Source organism: Amblyraja radiata, chromosome 25 (genome assembly GCF_010909765.2).
Source record: "Amblyraja radiata isolate CabotCenter1 chromosome 25, sAmbRad1.1.pri, whole genome shotgun sequence".
In the NCBI taxonomy this organism is placed as follows: domain Eukaryota; kingdom Metazoa; phylum Chordata; class Chondrichthyes; order Rajiformes; family Rajidae; genus Amblyraja; species Amblyraja radiata.
The window spans coordinates 21,811,360-21,824,138 of NC_045980.1; the positions used below are offsets into that span (position 1 = coordinate 21,811,360).

The window sequence follows — 12,779 nt, forward strand, 5'->3', positions numbered from 1 at the left end:
GCACAGCGCTGCTGGTGTCGGAAAGAGCAATGTTATCAAGGTTTTGTCAGAATCTCATGCTATTGAATGAGATAAAGACTATCATACACAGAGGTACGAATTCCTTATTCAATTCCAATACAGAGCAAGTCGGTTTCTTATTTACTAGGATAGGTTGGGTATTTTTAATTTGGTAACATCTATTATTATTACTGTACGTCAATTTTGAATTAAACGCAAGGTGCAGGCTTTAATTTGCATTTTGGGATGATTAATGCTCAGTAGTGGTGTTAGACAGCAACTGTCAGTTTTTGTTTGCCATCAGCTCCAGAACCCATGCAGGTAGCGGGATCAAAAGTGCACGAGTGGAGACTGGTCTTTTGGTAGGTCTAGACCCATGAAAATGCAGGTCAAAGCTTAAAGGCATAACAATCTAAAGACCCACTGTTTCTGCCCTCTTCACCGAGACGCTGATTTGACTGAGGACTGACTTCAGTAGTTGATACCATTATGATATTGGGTCCTCCACATCACTATACATCAGGAATTAACCCACTGTCTTCCTAGTTTGATGTACTACAATGCAATGGGTGATGAACCCATCTCTGTAACACCCAACCAATTAAATAAATTGTAACGTTTGATTTAACTTTAATATTTTTTGGAAACGCATCTATTTCAAGGGATTAATTTTTGAAAGAGTAATTCATTACTAATTAAAAGTAACTTTTCATTTATGCTGTGATGTTATGTGCCACACCACAGGTCCAACTGTTTTCATTAAAGAATCGGCAAACTATTTCAAAATAAATGTTAAATCAAATGACCTATATTCTGTCTGCATAGAATATGAGAAACTACAAACCCACGTGTATGGGGTGGGATGGAAAAAGTGTGCTCTTTGTTAAGCCTACCATAACTCACTTCACCATAACAATTTTAAGCTCTTGGAAAAAAAGTTCTTGCTTTCACAAATCATTAATTTGATGCCCAATCAGAACAATGCAAATGTACTATATTACACATCTTGCAGACTTTTATTCCCCCAACTGTAATGCTGGTTCATAGTATTTATTGCATGATATGAATTTTCATTTTATCCTGGTACATCTACCAATTTTTCTCCTCATCCTGAATTCACATAATCTGAAAGAGTAGACTCTTCCTAGTGTATACTTGCAAAGACGCCAGCTGATTTATCATTCAAATTGTTGTTCTACTTTGCAAACACGCTTTCACAATGAATAGGAACAGCTTGTTGATAAGGAAGTAGAGGTATTGGTGTGCTTTCCTAGCCATTGCTTTGGTGTGGCTGGTCCAGGACAAATTATTGGTGATATTTATTCCTAAGAACTTGAAACTTTCATCCATCTCTACTTCAACACCACCAATATACACTGTGGGGGGTGTACAGCTTCACTTATAGAATCATAGAGTGATACAGTGTGGAAACAGGCCCTTCGGCCCAACTTGCCCACACTGGCCAACATGTCCCAGCTACACTAGTCTCGCCTGCCCGCGTTTGGTCCATATCCCTCCAAACCTGTGGCATCCGTTAAGCTGTCTAACTGTTTCTTAAATTTTGGGATAGTCCCTGCATAAACTACCTCCTATGGCAGCTTGTACCATACACCCACCACCCTTTGTGTGAAAAAGTTACCCCTCAGATTCCTATTAAATCTTTTCCCCTTCACCTCAAACCCATGTTCTCTGATCCTCGATTCACCTACTCTGGGCAAGAGACTCAATGCATCTACCCAATCTATTCCTCTCATGATTTTATACATCTCAATAAGATCACCACTCATCCTCCTGCGCTCCAATGAATAGAGTCTCAGCCTACTCAACCTCTCTAGCTCAGACCGTCTAGCCCTGGCAACATCCTTGTGAATCCTCTCTGTACCCTTTCCAGCTTGACAACATCTTTTCTATAACATGGTGCCCAGAATTGACCACAATACTCAAAACGCGGCCTCAACAACAATTTCTACAAATGCAACATGACCTCCCAACTTCTATATTCAATACTCTGACCGATGAAGGCCAATGTTCCAAACGCCTTTTCGAGCACCCTATCTACCTGAGACTCCACCTTCAAGGAACCATGCACCTGCACTCCTAGATCCCTATGTTCTACAACACTCCCCAGAGCCCTACCATTCACTATGTAGGTTCTGCCCATGTTAGACTTCTTAAAATACACACCTCACTGTATTAAATTCCATCAACCATTCCTCAGCCCACCTGGGCAATCGTTCAAGATCCTGCTGCAATTTGTCACAACCATCTTCACTATCTGCAAAACCACCTAATTTTGTATCATCTGCAAACTTGCTAATCTTGCCTTGTAAATTCTCATCCAAATCATTGATATAGATCTGGGGTGTCAAACTCGCGGCCCACGGGCTGGATGCGGCCTGCGAAGGGGTCCGATCCAGCTCACGGGATGATTTCCCCGATGCCAGAGCGGGCTGCAGCTGTCCGCAGTGCTGGATCGGACTGCGTTCGTGCGTGTGCGGCGCGATCCGGCGCGCATGAAGTCGCATTTTGCCTATGACCTAAAATGGGCAAAATGCGTTTGACACCCCTGATATAGATGAAAAACAGTAACGGGTCCAGCACCGAACCCTGAGGCACACCACTAGTCACAGGCCTCCAGTCTGAGAAGCAACCTTCTGCTTCCATCCATGAAGCCAATTTTCTATCCATTCAGCTATCTCTCTTTTGATTCCATGCAATCTAACCTTCCAGAGCAGCCTACTATGCGGAACCTTGTCGAATGCTTTGCTGAAGTCAATCACAATCTCCTTTATCTTGCTGATATTGGGGGAGCGTTTGTTGTTTTGGCACCAGGTTACGAGGTTCTCCATCACCTTCCTGTACTCCGGCTCATCATTATTTGATATCTGGCCCACTATGGTGGTGTCACCTGTGATCCTGTAAATTGAGTTGGATTGGTATTTGGCTGCACAGTCATGAATGAATAAGGAGTATAGTAGAGGGCTGAGAACACATCCTTGCGGGGCACCATTGTTGCGGATTAGGTTCAGTTGCTGAATTTAGGTGACCACTGAATTCAGGATTAGCAAATGGGGCCATATGATTTCAGTTGAAATTTTATTTAATATGGAGAAATGTAGATTTTTTACATTTTATGAGAAAGGAGAGGAAATGCATATTTAAATTGGTACTATTTTAAGCTATAGAGAAGTGGAGAAAGTTAAGAATCCATCTTAAAAGTGCGAACACAAATTGACAACATTTTTAGAGTAAACATATAAAGAATAATAGGTGTTATAAATAGAATCATGAAATAGAACGCCTAAAATGCATTTCTCCATTTGACATAAATTGCTTTAGTTACAGTTAAAATGCTGTATTTCGTTTTCAGCATACTATTTATGGAAAAAAAATAAAAAGGCTATAAAGATAGTTTGTACGCAATTCCGCAGCATGTCAGGAATGTGAAAATTTAGTTATAAGGCAAGATTAAACAAACTGGGACTTGTTCTTTGTTAGATACTTCAAATGATTCAATAAAATTTGTCAAGCATGATCTTCTCTTCTGAAAGTAAAAAACAGACGTGTATACATGTATATAGCATTTTTAGTTCCTTGGGGCATTCTGAAATACATTTACAGCCAATGAAGTACATTTTAAATGTCGGCACTGTTATAAGGTAGTAAAGAAACATGGCAGCTAACATGTGCACAGCATATCCCATGGACAGCAAATGTCAAGCCATGTCAAGTCTATTGTTGTATGCACAAGTTCGGTGAGGTACAGGTTCCAATGAAAATCTACCTTGCAGCAACATCACAGGCACATAGTCAGATAACACAAAACATATATCATATACTTATTAAAAGTCTGATCTTGTACGTGTATATATATGTATATGTGTTTGTGTGTATATGTGGCTGTCTTTACATCTTCGCAAAAACACCACGTGGTAACTATTACATTTTTACATATTCCGATTGACTTTTTTCCTGTTGAGGCCAGGAACACCTTATCTGAACATTTCATGCTTTATTTCTTGACTTATTCGCGACTCATTACTGATTAAAAGTCTAAAAAAGTAAAAAGACTTTGAAATTAAAACCATCAGCTTCAAATGATGATATGATGTCACAATGGCTCAGTTAGCAGAGACCAGCCTCAATGAAGATTTCATCCTATATTTGACACGTTATTCATGATTAAAGCTATAAAAATGTCAACTTTCACAGGATTTTTACATATTCTGATTCACATTTTTCCCCTCAAGGCAGAGATCACTTTTACTGAACATTTTATGCTTTCTTTCTTGACATATTACTGATTAAAGTTTAAAAAATCAAAATACCTTCAATTTCAAACCGACCAGCTTCAACTGATGACGTCACAATGGCTTGACCAGCAGGGGGAGGGCAAATTGCTATTGCAACAGGCAGGGCAAGTGCAATTGGAATTTATTTTAAAGATCACTGCTGAGGAAAGCAAGGGGAGTGCTGGAATCTTACGTTCGAGAACGGCTTGAGTTGGAGGACCACGCCTCTCGTGGGGGCTACGGGTAGGGAACGGGTGCGTTGGGGGAGCAGACCCAACTGCACTTGGTCTAGTTATATATAAATTGTACATAGATTCTACATAACACTGAAAGGAAAAATAAAACATGAGTGCAAAAATACCTAATTAGAAAATGTCCATGGTAGTGCAAAAGATGGTCCATGTGTTTTGTCGCCAAGGTAGGATTAGGGTTCTGTCAAGAACCTGATGGTTGTGGGAAAGTAGTTGTTCCTGAACCTGGTGGTGTGGGACTTCAGACTTCTGCATCTCTTGACTGACAGTAGCAGCGAGAAGAGGGCATGGCCTGAATGGTGTGGATCCTTCATGATTGATGCTGTCTTCTTGAGGCAGCGCCTCATGTAGATGCATTCGCTGGTGATGTGAGCTGTGCCTCTTGTGTTCCTGTGCATTGGAAATGCAGTAGCAGGCCATGATGTAACCAGACAGGATATTTTCTACAGTGTAAAAACTGCAGATGCTGGTTTACAAAAAAAGACACAAAACATGGATAAATGATGTTTCGGGTCAGGACCCTTCAGTCTGAAGAATGAAGAGTCTGAAGAAGGGTCCCATCACTTATCCATGTTTTCAGATATGCTGCTTGACCTGCTGAGTTAGTCCAGCATTTTATGTCTTATTTTCTACTGTGCATTTGTAGAAGTTTTCGGTGACATGCCAAATCTCTTTAAACTTCTAAGAAAGTAGCGGCACTAGTACATCTTCTTTGTGATTACATCTATGCTTTAGAATCAAAAGAGGATATTTCCAGGACTTGAGGGCCTGAGTTATAGGGAGAGGTTGGGCAGGCTAGGACTTTATTTATTGGAGTGCAGAGGTTGAGGGGTATCGTGAGGTGGATCGATAGGGTGAATGCTTAGAGTCTTTTACCCAGAGTAGCTGAATCAAAAACTAGAGGACGTATGTTTATGATGAGAGGGGAAAGACAATAGGAACCTGAAGGGCAACTTTATCACAGAGGGTGGTGGATATATGGAACGAGCCGCCAGAGGAGATTGTTGAGGCAGGTACTATAAATACATGTAAGACATTTGGACAGTAAAGGACATTTGGACAGGTACATGGCTAGGAAAGGTTAGGAGAGCTAAAGGCCAGATGCAGGCAGGTGGGACTAGCGTAGAAGGGGCATCTTGATCGACATGGCCAAATTGGGCCAAATTGTGACTCTGAGACTGGAGATGTTGGAATCTTGAGAGAAATACAAACTGCCTAAAGAAATCAGCGGATCAAGCAGTATCTGTAGAGACAGAGCAATAGCTGATGTTTCAGGTTGGGGTCCTGCATCAGAGAGAGCAGAGGGCAGATACTCAGTATTGGGGAATAACCTGAATCAGCATCTCCGGGTGTATTTTCCAAAGGGATTTCCGTCCACTTAAGAGAGTTTTGAGGACTTTGATTTGTCCTCAACAGAATTCACATACATTAATTTGAACCTTTGAAAGGGTTGCATGTTGTTAGTTTTGGTTGTTCTTTGTCAGTACTTTGTGAAAAAAAATAGCTTGAGCTAGTTAAGTGCACATAACACACTTTCAGGAGTGATGTTTTTGAATGTAATGCTGTAAAACTTTGAGGCATTTTGACTATTCCCTTATGTGATAGAGCTTATCATGCAAAATGTGAATAGCTCAATTGTAATCCTGTATTGTCTTTCCAATGACTTGGTAGCACGCAACAAAAGCTTTTCACTGTACCTCCGTGCACATGACAGTAAACTAAACTAAATTGTGTAATAGAATGCTGATCCAGAATAACTATTTCTGAGATATTGTATAGATATAATGTTGCCTATAAAGTAGTTCATCAACATTTAGAATTCTTTCTTGTACTGTTTCAACTAAAAAAATGTAAGATATGTATACAGACATACCATTTTAATATTTATTATGAGATATAACAACATAGAAATGTTTAAGTTCTGGGTCAGATGGTCATCTGCAGGAAAAAATTGAGAAGTTTGCAAGTGGCATCCTCAGAAATAGCAATGTGTTTTTCATTGCTTTGCACAATAATGTTTATCTTATGGCGTGCTGCTGTATAAATACATGTTCTTTATCTCTGGAACAGTAAATAAATGGTTTATAAAAGATATAAGTTGTTGAAATAACACTGCCACACACATTATCAGGAGATGTTAATGTTATTTTTACAATACTTATTTTTTTATATTATGACCAATAAAAAACAATTACACATTTTTCAGCTGCCTATTCCTTTAGTTCATATGTTTTTGGCAATGATTGTTCTGAGGGTAATTAATGGTACAGCAGTGCAATCAAATTTTATTATAAGCTGTTATTTTGCACATGCAGCATAAATAGGTGTATGATTATTATAACCTAATTCTATCCCTTCCTCAGTCTTTTTACACCTAGCTTCCTGAGGCAATATGAAGTGGTTAATGATTGATGTAATTATACAGAATTTACTAAAGTTTGTGAAATTGATTTTCCAGTCTAATTTCCAATCAATTTCCTATCATTCATCTTGGAACATCTCAATCAAATTCTAGGTGTATCTTGAGACAGAAGGAACTGCAGAGGCTGGTTTACAAAAAAAATGACAAAAAGTGCTGGAGTAACCCAGTGGGTCAGGAAGCATCTCTTGAGAACATGGATAGCTGTTATTTCGAATCGGGACCCATCTTTAGACTGACAGTAGTGGTGGGTAGGAAGGGAGGAAAAAGCCGGAAGGGAGATGTGGGGGTGGAATCAAATCTTGCTCGTGGTAGGTGGATTCAGGTGAAGGATATTTTTATTGGCAGATGGTTGGACAAAGGCCAGACATGAAAATAAAACAAGTGTGAAATAAGGAGATAAGTATAGAAGAGGCATGAAACGTGAAGCCAGAGGAAGAAAAATAGGTAGAAAGGGAGAGGAAGAAGGGTAAAAGAAGAAATGGTGAGGCACAGGGAAGAGGGGGGGAAACAAAATGAGGGAGGGTGTTTGAAAGCAAATTACATTTCTGCCACCTTCCATATGATCCCACTATCAGAGTTCCCCTGGTCCTTGCCTTTCACCCCACCAACCACTGCACCCAACATATTCAAGGGCATTTCCGCCACCTTCAATGTGAACCTTAGTTCCCTCATCCCAACCATCCCCACCCCCATGTACTTTCCCGTGCAACCATAGGAAATATAGCACCTGTCTCTATACCACCTCCCTTGCATCCATCCACAGACCCCAGCAGCCTTTCCAGGTGAGACAGAGATTTACATGCACCTTATCTACTGCGTTCGGTGCTCCTGATGCAGCCACTTTTACATCAGTGACATTATGCATAAATTAGGTGACCCTTGCACTCAATAGGCCTTGGCTTGCTGGATCTCCCGGATGCTAGCCCACTTCCCATTTCCATACCGACCTTTCTGTCCTGGGCCTGCTCCATTGCCCCAGTGGGGCCACACGCAAACTGGAGGATCAGCACCTCATGATCTGCTTGCGTAGAGTACACCCTAATGGTATAAATATGGAATTCTCCAACTTTTGGTAACTTACCTACAAAGATCACCACCAACCCCCTCCCCCCTTTTTTTCTCCCTCTTCCTTGTGCCCCACCTTATAAGCATCCATTTTTCCCTTTCCCCTTCCACATATACTCCTTCCTCTGGCTTCACAATTCACAACCCTTGTATCCTTATCTCACACTTTTTGATTTTTGATCTCTTGCCTTTTTCCATTAATCTGGATATCAAAACTGCCCCTCGCCTGTATTCATCTATCACTTTCCAGAATTTGTCCTGCCCCCATCTCTCTTCCAGCTTTCTTTACCTCTACCCTCCCCTCCCCCCCCCCCCAACAATTAATCTGGCCTCCACAACAATCAATATGGTTCTGACCCGAAACATCGCCTATCCGTGTTCTCCAGTGAAGCGGCCTGATCCATGGACTTACTTTGTCCTTTTTTAAGCGTATCATGCAAACATACTTGGACTTAGTTCATTAAATCAAACTGTCAGTTGTTTTTGTCAGTTTTAACTGTGGGTCCCAAGAAGCCAAGTTCAATAATATTTTTTGCTGCACTGCACATATGCACATACGCACTTTCCTCCTTCAAATAATCATGTGGGAATATGCTAGCCATTTAGCCTGTCATTGTATACTTTGTCCTCACTGTAAGCTAGAAAGACTACTTGAAATAAAGGTCACGCCTTTCATAATAATTTAAATGGATTACTTTACCTGAGAAGAATTCTTCAGAGTAATTTCCCAGCTGATGTTTAATCATTTGGTAATTGTGAAGGCTGCATTTGCTCACATGTGGCATTCTGTAATTTGCAGACACAGGTGTATTCGATAACAATCTGTCAGCTGAGATAGGTTATACAGTATCTGGGAAAAAATATGAGCTGCAACTGCAGTTATTTAAAAGAGTTGAGGCTTCCAGATAAAAATGTAATTCAAAGGGACCAAATCATAGTGAAAATCGATTTTTAAAAACATATGAAAGTATAGTTTTATGTCAGCCAAATTAGATTCTGGGTATATTATCTGTGTTAATTATATGATGAGAATGGTGAAGAAAGGAGCTGTGGCATCCGAGGGTGAGTTAGTCACAGGGAAATAAGTTGGGGAAATGGCCTCTTTCTATGTGGTGAGGAATTGTGAAATACAATTCAGAACTCAGATATCTTTTAATCTTTATATTGATGATCTGTCCAAACAATTGGAATCCTGTAATACTGGGTGCATGATTGGTCATATTTTAGTGAACAATATTATGTATGCACATGATCTTGTGGTCTTTAGTCCATCTAGCGCTGGTCTCCAGCAGCTCCTTACTATATGTTCTGTGTATGGTGTGGAACATGATATAAAATATAATGCTTGTAAGAGTGCTGTTATGATCTGTACAACCAAAGAGGATAAATGTCTAAAATTTCCTGATTTTAAATTGTCTGACAATAATCTTAGTGTCTATAATAAGGTAAAATATCTTGGGAATTTTATTACAGAACATATGACAGATGAAGAGGATATTTATAGACAACGACGTATGCTGTAGGTACAGGCAAATATTCTCTTGCGTAGGTTTGGTGCGTGTACAGATGTGGTGAAGATGTCGCTGTTTAGAGCATATTGCACACCACTCTATACTGCGCACCTGTAGTCGAACTATGGAAAGACAAGTTTGCAGAGACTAAAGGTGGCCTATAATGATGCCATGAGAACACTGCTAAGGAAACCTAGATGGTGTAGCGCTAGTAACATGTCTGTGGCTGCAGGAGTCAGTACTTTAGAAGCTATCCTAAGAAATCACATGAATAAATTCATTTGCAGGATAAATGACTCTAAAAGTGTAATTATTGTGGCCTTGTCAAACATAAGGTTTAGCACTACACACTACGAATCCCAGCTGTGGAGACACTGGTATCGCTGTCTCGTTGTAGGACATTGAGCATTCTTTTTTATTCTGGATTATAATTCATGTATGGTGTTTTTTTAATATATAATTTATGATGCTTTTATAACTGATACACTAAGATTTTACATGTACTTTATGATGTTTTTATATGCAATGTATTTTTATGTAATGTTGTCTCTTGTCTTGAGTCTGAAATAAAGTTTATCATTATTATTATTATTATTATTATTATTATTATTATTATATGGCAGTATAGGATAGTGTCTCTGCTCCACTCTCCCCAAGCAAGCTAATTGACACTAAGCAGTAAAGTAAGTAGCAGTGTTCCCCGCTGTGTAACTTACCACATCCCCTGCCTAAATAAGAACCACAATAAGACTAGCATCTCAGTTAAGCCCAAATTGTGCAATGGTGCATGGCATACTCAAAGATCTAGGTTGAAACTCTGGAAGGATTTTAAAACTAAGAAGACATTTTTTTGAATAGAGCTGTCATGGGTCAGGAGGTACGGGGATTTGAGGTACATGATAAAATGGATACTGGTTAAGCACGGCAGCAGAGTTTTTATTAATCTGGTAAAGGAAGCCTAGAACAAGAAAAGTCAGATGAGTGCATTGCAATAATCAATTTTAGAGGTAAAACATGGATTAAAGCTTCAGCAGCAGATGACCTGATGAGTCCAGATAATATGGAGTCAGTAAAGAGGTACTCATCAGAGTACGTGTGGAAACTAATTATAATTTTGAATGATGTTGCTAGGATACTATACTGCTGCAAAATTAGTGTAATCGTGCGCATCTGGACAGTGGTGGGAAAGCACTGGAGGAGAATGGGGTGGTCAGCCTGATCACAAAGTGCAGATATTTTGAGAAGGATGGATAACCTTTGTCACTATAGCATAGAAGAAAGAAAGATGTATTTAAATGGAACCTTTCATATCCCTTCAATGGCAAGTTTGAAGGGGATAGAGACAGTACCTGATGAGGCCGAAGCAGAACCAACAAGATGTGTGTGTGTACACATGATTGTGTGTGTTGGGGATGGGAGAGAGAGGGAGATGGAGATGATAGTGGTAGAAAGAGAAAATGGATAGATGCAAAATGCTGGAGTAGCTCAGCGAGTCAGGCAGCATCTCTGGGAAAAAATGGATAGGTGACATTTCAGGTCGGGACCTTTCTTCGGACTGATTGTAGTAGGGAGACTGGGAGAAAAAAATGGAAGTGAAGAAGCTTCCAAGAAGCAAAGAAAGGAAAATGTGAATAGGATCCAGAGAGCAACAGGAGAGAGACCTAGACATAATAATACTAAGCTTTAAGGTGAGAGGGGCAAAATTTAAAGGAGATGTGCAAAACAACCTCTGCGGGGTTTGGTGTTTGAAGCAGATACGATAGCAGCTTTTAAGGGGCTTTTGGATAGGCATATGAATATTCAGGCAATGGAGGAATAAGGATCATGCGCATGTAAATAAGAGATGGTCTTGGCAACTGGTACGGCACAGACATGTTGGCCGAAGGGCCTTTTCTTATGCTGTCCTGTACTATGTTCGAAAAAGGGCATTAGTGGTGAAGTTGCTTAAAAGTGTGAGTAGATAAAAGGGTTTAAGAAGATGATTTACAGGAGACAAAAGAAGCAAAGGGTTTGCTTTGCATTCCAAGATGATCCTGGAATAATACTCAGTCTCGTGACACAAAAGTAGGGCCCAGCAACATATTCATAAATATTCTCTGCACTAATTCCAGCTTAACAACATATTTCCTGTAGCAGGATGAACAAAAGTAAAAACAATAACCCAAATGCAGCCTTACCAATGCCTTGCACAACTGCAACATGACATCCTAACCTCTATACTTAATACTCTTAGCCTTCCTGACCACCCTATTTACCTGTGATGCCACTTTAAAGGAACTATGTACCTCCATTCCTAGATCCCTCTGCTCTGCAACAATCTTCAGAACGTTGCCATTTACTGTGAAGATCCTGCCCTGGTTTGATTTCCCAATATGCAACACTTTGCACATCTGTGTTAAACTCCATTAACCATTCCTCCATCCATTTGCATAACTGATTAAGATCCTGCTGTAATTTTTGATAACCATCTTTGGTATCTTCGATACCACCACTCACTTTAGTGTCGACTGCAAACTTACTAATCATGCCTTGTACATTCTCATCTAAATAGTTGATATAAACCACAAACATTAATGGGCCCAGCGCTGATCCATGAGACACACCACCAGTTACAGGCCTGCAATCTGAAAAATATTCTTCCATCATCACCATCTGCTTCCTTCCATGAAGCCAATTCTCTATCCAGTACCTTAACATGTTGTTGGCTTTGCTCATGTTGAGTTAGAGAATATATTATTTACCAGCATTTGAAACATTTTGCCATACAAGGCTTCTCCTAATATCAGCGTTCCTGATTTCCTGAGTGAATATGTTATCAGATAACAGTCTGGGATTTTTACGAGTATATGAAAATCAATTTGTAAGCTTAATTTAATATTTTGTGACAAGGAAACAAGAAAAGGGAGCAGCATGGCATATTTGGGAAGTGGTCCCAGCCTTCAGATTCAGATTCAGATTCAATTTTAATTGTCATTGTCAGTGTACAGTACAGAGACAACGAAATGCATTTAGCATCTCCCTGGAAGAGCGACATAGCAAATGATTTGAATAAATAATAATAAGTGTCCGGGGGGGGGGGGGGGGGGGGGGTTGATTGGCAGTCACCGAGGTACGTTGTTGAGTAGACTGACAGCCGCCGGGAAGAAGCTGTTCCTGGACCTGCTGGTTCGGCAACGGAGAGACCTGTAGCGCCTCCCGGATGGTAGGAGGGTAAACAGTCCATGGTTGGGGTGAGAGC

At 40.2% G+C, this 12,779-nt stretch overlaps 1 long non-coding RNA gene across 1 annotated transcript in view; it reads left to right on the forward strand.

Annotated features, from left to right (window-relative positions):
- Positions 1-4: 4 nt before the first annotated feature.
- The window catches only part of LOC116987392, a 65,469-nt gene continuing 52,694 nt past the window's right edge, over positions 5-12,779 (forward strand). Inside the window, exon 1 of the long non-coding RNA XR_004415707.1 lies at positions 5-93. This is a non-coding gene — a long non-coding RNA (uncharacterized LOC116987392). The remainder of the gene's footprint in view (positions 94-12,779) is intronic.